The following is an 8243-nucleotide window of genomic DNA, read 5'->3' as shown; positions in this document are numbered from 1 at the left end:
AAAACTCTAATATTAATTATTTAACTCTCTAATTATAGATTGATCATTTAAAACCCTAGTTTCCGATTTTCATCATTTTTTGTTTGATTATTCGCCTTCTAATTCAAAGCGAAGTAACTTAACCGAATTATTTTTTTCTAATACTATTTTATTAATTCTACACTTAAAATATATATTTTAATGGAGCCCAAACTTCTCTATGCGGGTAACAACAATACATAACACTTTCTCAAAACCGACTCTTTACTCGGACTGACACCTATTTATCTCACTCTTAAACAATATTTCTAAAGCTTCCAAATGTTTATGCATTCAAGAAAGTAAAACAATTTCTCATCATTCAAGCAAGTGAGACAAAATAGAGAAACAATCCCCAAAATCTTCAAGTAAAATCTCAAGCACATCTCAAATTTCACAATTCTATATTCAAATATCACTTTAATATCATAATCCAATCATCAATTTTAAAGAATTAAGGATCAATTTCATTTCATCACATTATTTTTAAATTTTCAAAATTGAGGGTACAGACCGCTGGAGTGGTTTTTTTACCGTTCGAGCGATGAATGAGAACTCTCAATATCTCCACTTACAAAACGAGATACTAGGGACCCTTTCTTCTTCGCTCGAGCGACCACTTGACAGCTCGAGCGATCCCTCGACCTGCAAAATAAACTATTGGAAGTACCTCATATCCGTTCAAGCGGTCTTTTCATCACTCGAGTGGTCACCTGAAACGAATTGTCATAATAAAACTTACTAAAAAAAAGAGTTGATAGAATAACTTTAGAAATTAAATATTATCAACAACAATTAGATTTAATATCTCAAGTATAAAAAAATAATAATAAATAAAAAATAACATATAATAAACCACAAACAAATATAAAATAATAATAGTAATATAAGAGTGTGAATCAAAGAACCTGTGCAAATAATAACAAACTCTAGGGGTCATATTGGACGTCCAGCATGGCTGGAGAGGAGCTAGATTCGGGGTTCTTCTTCTAGATTTGGGTCCCACATATATGTAGTAGCAGCTATTTTAGGGGCCCATTTATCTTGAGGGGAGTGGCTAAATTAACGGTGGGCGGAATTTTTGCCGCCTTGGACTTGGACGTTTTTTACTTGCGACTCCAGTCCTTGTCTCCTTCTCACCGGCCCGAATCTTTTAGGCCCACTACTAATAAATATTTTATTTAACAATATAATATAACAGTAACACTACGTAGTTCGAATCATTCCTCTCCCGAATTTAAAATGACATCGTTTTGTCGTTTTGATTTTTTTTTTTTCCCCCAATAACGCAGAAGAAGAAGAAGAAGAAAAATGAAAAAAGGAGGAAGAGGAGAGTAGCAGTGAAAGAGAGAAAAAAAAAAAATTCATCAACAACAACATCATCATCATCATCTTCATATCTTCATCCACATCATCATCAACAATCATCTTCAGATCCAGAAAAAAAAAAAAAAAAGAAGAATAATCAACCATTCAGATCCAGAACATCTTTATCATCGACCATCTTCATCAACATCATCATCATCAAAACATTTTCAGAAAAAAAAAGGGGGCTACGATCGATTTGAAAAAAAAAAACAGGCTGGAAAAAAAAAATCGAAGGCGGAGGCGGAGGCTGAGGCAATAGCGGAGGCGATCGGCGATGGCGACTCCATTCCCTCTTCCCCTCTCTTCTCTTCCTCTCATTCTCTTTCTCTTTCTCTCCCTCTTCCTCTTCTTCTCTCCCTATGTTTCAGACATAAGGAGAAGAAAAAAAAAAAAAAAAAAAACTACCCAAAACGATGTCGTTTTGGACAGTCAGGGGATTCGAGAAAGAAAAATTCGGGGGGAAAATCATTTTCCATAATATAAAAAGATATATTTTGTATTTTATCCAATTATTTTGTTTGATGTGTTATCCAATGACACTCAAGTTGTTTGGTTTAGCCTATCTCAACTATTTATAAATTTTTTTAAAATTTATATCAAACTATTTATTATAATTTGTACTTATATAATTTAAATAATTTGAAAAAATGATTATTTAGGTTAGAAACTGAGAAAGAGGTATTTTTAACTTACAATAAATTGTACCAAACATACTCACTCTCTATTTTTAAAATTGGTTTTCTTTGTTTTTAAGACTTCAAATATAGTTAGCCAAGATAAGATGAGAGAAAAAAATCATCGTGTTGCTGATATATTTTGCGATAAGAATACGTAAAAAGTCTTAAATACTCTAAATGCTTCTCTTGTTGAAACTGTTCTAAGGTGGTGCCAAATTATTTGTTTTTCAGTACATGAAAGTGTTGTTCCAATGTACTCACATCGAATTTCTATTGTACAAAAATGAATTAGTAAATAAAACTCTAATGTGAACATGAGAATAAAATGGGTATAATTTTTAGCTTCATTTTAAGCTTCAAGATAGGAAGATTTAAGATTTTTTCTATTTAATGAATTTTTAAAAGTTTTTTTTACAAATTTTATCTTTTTAAGTGTATTTTCAAAAAGTTTTAAAACATGATTAGAATATTAAAAACAAAATAAAACAGATTGAAAACACAAAAAAAAATATTTTTGAAAATTCAAAATCAAATAGAAATAAAGATTAAAATCAAAAATTGAAGTTGTATGCCAGTACATAGGTGATATAAGGACAAAAACTTGAAATCTAACCAAATCTACCCTAATTAAAGGAGTAAACTAAAATAAACGACACTTCAATCAAAATTTACATATTAAAAGGATTAAAAAGTTACCGAAATTCGCCATCTATAATTTGTTTGACATCATCTATGACATCATTAATTATTGATTCAAAAATATTTGAGAGCTTTAAATCAAGAGCTCTAATGGGTGGGGTCTACCTATTGATGTGATGTTTTGATTTTTTTTTTCTTTTTTTTTTTTTTTTTTTTCCTCATTACCATATAAGTAGAGCTCAATTTAGACACCTCTCTATCACCACCGCAATTGATTGGTGAATTGTCAATAAATAACATCTTTGAAGGTAGATTTTTACTTTGAGTTTTATCAATCCACTCTCAAAGTAAAACCAATTGTATCACAAGCAAGAAAAATGTATCTAATTCAAATTCATTGGTCCTGCACTTCTAGACCTTGGACATCTCCGTTTATTTTAACGTAAAAAATGTTTTACAAAAATATATATATATATATATATATATTTTTCTTATAAATTAATTTTATAAAAAAAATGTTTTTGTTTTTATTTTTTGGTATTTGGTTGACATTTTTTTAAAAAAAAAATTTTGTCTAAAAAAGAAATTTTGATTTAATAAAGTATCATTTATGACTTTTTAGTTAGTCAAGATACTTATTTGAAAAGTCTAAATGTATTAAAAAGTTGGTGAGTAAGAGTCAATTTTGTAAAAATTGACTTATGAAATTTTTAAAGATAAGTTATTTTTGAAAAAATGATGCAAAAATATTTTTTCTAAAAAATACTGTACTTACTTTTTGTTCAAGCAAACAAAGGAAAATGAGTAAACTATTTTTGACAAAAACATTTTATGTAAAAACAAACGGAACCTAAATTTAACTTGAATAATTTCATTTTTTTAATTTTTTTTTGTTGAGTTAACTTCAATATAGAACCATCACCTTGAATAAAATCTGTTACACGTAAGCATAGGACTTCATCCTATAAAAAGTGAATAAACAACCTACACAAATATAAATGGCTTCATTCTAGATGATAAATTTTTACCATGTAATATTTTTTAATAATAAAAAAATTTGAATAACCAAAAAACTGAAGAATAATTTATTCAATTTCAATGGAAATTCAAACTCGTTTTTGTTTTATTGTAGTAGTCTTAATTTGGTTGGGTCCACATGAAGACTAGTCCATTTCAGATCAGATGGCAGCCCTGGGCTAACCCACCACAATGAAATACCATCATCTGCATTCCACAGAACTTTCTCATGCAGAGACGGAAGGCTTTCTAGAGCAACAACGACGTTTAACTTACTTGGTTGACACTTGTCGCCAAATTTTCATGTCCTTTAACTAGTGACTCCTCAATCTTCATCAATTGTTTTCCTTAAATTTTTAGATACGGTCTGGAAAAAAAAAAAAAAAATGAATAGGGATTTGTGGAGAGAGATTTAATTTTATTTTATATGGAAGATGATCATCTCGAACATTTTTTTTATCTAATTATTGTTCAGTAGTTGATTCAAATACTACGGCTAACATAGTTAGTCATCATTATTAGCTGTGATTAACTACTGGAAGATGGAAAGAATATTAGAGAGAATACGGATCCATTTTACTCACTTTATCAATTTTTTTACTTTTAACTTCACAAAATTCTTGCCAAATTCTTGGATTAGTTTCTACTTCACAACCACTTCTAGAAACATGTTGTACTATAAGATTTGACGCTATAAATTTATAATTTCAAATTTACTTTGATAAAAATGTTACAATAATCATATTTGTATTTCATAAATATTTATCATTTTATGTATCATCACTGTATTAATAATAAATATGAATGGTGGAAATCTTTAAACCAATGTAATGATCAATTTGTCCAATTTTTAATGAATTCTAACTAGTGCCCTTAAAGACATTTGTTAACATGCTTAAAATTATTGTCCACTTTTTTTTCAACGTACGTGTAATAAATAATATATAGTCATTTAAAAATTGTTAAGAAATGTTTAGTTTACACTTGTTAAAAAAATAAAATAAAATAAAATAATTAGTGTAAATCTAACATGGGCATTACCTTTTCACTCGCTTCAGCTTTCCTGAACCAACCAATAAAAATTTCTGTTACCTGTCCTGGTATTATCACTCTCTGCAATTATATGTTTCGTTTAATTACTGTGTTGTTCTTGATTGGAATTGGGTCATGAAATTTTTATTACACTCACACAAAAAATAAATAAATAAATAAATAAAATACTTGTCAGTTCTGTTGTTTATGTCCTGATTTATAATGTCTATTGTTTTCCAAATGAACGAGCTTGAAGCCAATATTATATCTTAGATTTTGGTGTAGGCAATTCTTGGTATGCTAACAGATGGACACAATTGTAAAATATTGTTTTTGATTATTGCACCATTTGTAATAAGTGATGAGCAATCCAAATATCAAATGTACGTGAGAAGTGTTGAAAGACTGGAGTATATGCCTTTTTCTTTTTTTTTTCCCCTATTCTAGGACCATTTGGAGGTTTTGAAACTGGGATTTCCAAGGATGGCCAGACTCGTGAGCATGCCTTGCCTTGCTTGCTTTCATTATATTGATAAAATATTTGAAAATTTTAGATACAAGTGTGTCGAGAATATCAGTAGACTTGAGTCTCCATTTAACTAAGAATAATAGAATATTCTTGAGTCATTGGAAGGTTGATATATCTGATGAGTTGTACAAGGCCGAACATAACCTACTCAGTCAGCAGGTTAAGTAAATACATGAGTAATCCCAATGCCTATCTTTAAAAGGCGTTTGTGTGGGTACTAAGGTACTTACGATAAAGTTAGGATTATGGATTGCATTTTTCTAGATATCCAATTGTACCAAAAGGGCATGTTTGATTGGGTGGATTAGAGCATGGGATTGAGATTATTAATCCATCGGTCCAATTATCCTATGTTTGTGTTAATATTTTGATTTAGGATTATTAATCCAATGGATAATTAATCCAACAAATTTGTAGGATTATTAGTAATGGAGTAGGGGTGGGATTATTAATCCAATGGATATTAATCCAATTGGATAATGAATACCACACTAATTTAATAGGATTATTAATACTTCACTATTAATATTGTGAATCAAACATGACCAAAAGGTATAGTGACGTCACCTAGATATTTGATATAAAGATTAAAAATCATTTAGTGGATATGTTTTCACTATTGGAAGTGCAACTGTGTCTTGGAAATCTTCCAAGTAGATGTGTATCACTAGATCAATGATGAAATCGGAATTCAGTGATTTAGATAAAGCTACTGAAATAGCTGAATGACTTTGCCGTTTTCTTGAGGATATTCTATGTTGATCGAAACTTGTGCTAGCAATTTTGCATACTTTGCGGCTACCAATCAAGTATAGGTAGGGCATAGAGTAATAAGTATGATGAAAGCTCTAGACATTTTCATCAAAGACATAACTCCATATGGCGACTGCTCTCATGTGTTGTCTTTATAGACTATGTAAAGTCTAAAGACAATATTATGGATCCATTAACCTAAAGGTTAAATCGAGAGTTAGTAAGAAGTCGTCAAGATGAATGGGATTAAGGTCTTTAACGAATGTTATCGGAACGAAAAACCTAATGTAATTGACTAGAAATCCCAAGATCTAGGTTCAAAGGAACAACCTAATTACGTATAATGGGTGAATCACTGTGGAATAAATCCTCCTGGCCATTCCTTTATACAATGATACCCTTTCTGGTAGAAGGTCAAACTGATGCTTTTAATGACTTGTGTTTTTTGAATAGTCAATTGTGGTATAGCAAGATACCTATGTGAATACGAAGTAAGGCCGCTTCTTTAAGAATTGACAAGGCCGAATTCTTTAAAAACACTCACTGAACTAGACAAGTATTTCAGGGCCAAACTTGACACACTAGTGAGAACAAAAACAACAGTTGGAGTAACTCCTGTGTGAGGTCTATTGTCTCGATTTACACAAACGGCAGAACAGTTCAAGACATCACGTTCACTGGTCAACTAGTAAATCCGATAGGCTTTGACTACGAAAGGTTCAAGGCAATAGTTACCTTTTCTGATGCAAGGCTATTTTGTGTGCTCTCTCTCCGAGTATTTGTTGCTAAGCGTTGTCCATTTTTATTTATTTGGCCAAATTTTATTCATATGGAGGATTGTTGGAAAATAATGGTTTTTCAGCAACTTTAATTCGAAATTAAAGTAGGATCCAACAGCCGATTAAGGTGGGTCCGAGTGAGGTTGTATTCTCTTAAGTGAAAATATTACAATATAAAAATAATGAGCTGAAACTATTAGATTGCGAATGAGAATTGTCTCATAAAGTGGCACTACAAAAAAATCAAGATTTAGTAGCGGCCAAAACTGTCGCTAAAAGCAAGAAAAAGCATCGCTAAAAACTAGAATACTTTTACCCGCGGTTGCAATAGCGACGACCAAACCGCCGCAATAGCCCCATCGACATATCCTTATAGTGACGTTTTCTGCAAACGCTGGTATAGTTATTTTTATTGCGACGGTTGATGCAGTGACAATTATAAATGTCGCTATATCTTGAATTTACCAATTACTTGCTAACTTTATAGCGACGGGTCGACTGCCGCTATATCCTTCACGTTTGCGACATTTTGTGAACCGCTGCTATATTTTGACTCTATTCCATCAGTTTTACAGTGTTGCTATAGCCAGAGAATTCGTTTTGAATTTTATTTATAGCGACGGTTATTAACCGCGGTTGTAGGCTATGCTTTTTTTTGGGGGGGGGGGGGAGGGAATCAGTCATAAATAAAATGACAAAAAACTACAAGATACAAGGGGTATACCCTAGGAGCTAACCAACTATACAAAGACACATAAACCAAAACACAAAAAAAGACAATCTAAATAGCGAGAACCATCATGTTCACACACCACATAAGCAAAGAGCAAATGAGAGCAAGAACAAGGCAAACAAGACAAAAAAAAAAAAAAAACCTAAGAGCAACATAACCTGGTTACACTGAAAAGATTCAAACAACAAAAGGAACTAGAAACAAAACCCAAAAGACCATATTATAGAGACAATTTGATTCAAAAATGATCAAAACAGACACCATAGCCCCAAAGACAGCAAACAACAGCAAACTGTGGGCAAACTGTTGACAGTAAACACCAGCCATAGCACCATGCACCAGCAACAATGACACCAGGCATCAAAGCAAACAACAGCAGCCAACAAAAAGGCCAACAACATGCTCACATTATATATCTGTAACAACACTATTTTATCTTGGGCTTAGATTTGTACTTGTGCATGTGCTTGTGCTGAGTTTGATCTTGGTCTTGGAGTTGGAGTTGCACTTAATCTTGAACTTGGACTCAATTGTGCTGTGTTAGGTTTAGCTTGTATATGTGTTTGATGTTGGGCTTGGATCGGGTTTTGACCCAACACCCGTATCCGTTTTGCAACCCATCTGTTTGAATTATTCAAATATCATTATATACATATTTATTTGTATATATTAAGCACATAAAATTTTTAGACCTTTTT

The sequence above is a fragment of the Camellia sinensis genome, chromosome 1 (genome assembly GCF_055761805.1).
Source record: "Camellia sinensis isolate YWXY chromosome 1, ASM5576180v1, whole genome shotgun sequence".
Classification (NCBI taxonomy): Eukaryota; Viridiplantae; Streptophyta; class Magnoliopsida; order Ericales; family Theaceae; genus Camellia; species Camellia sinensis.
The sequence above is the reverse complement of the archived record's forward strand: the minus strand, read 5'-3'. Positions refer to the sequence as shown.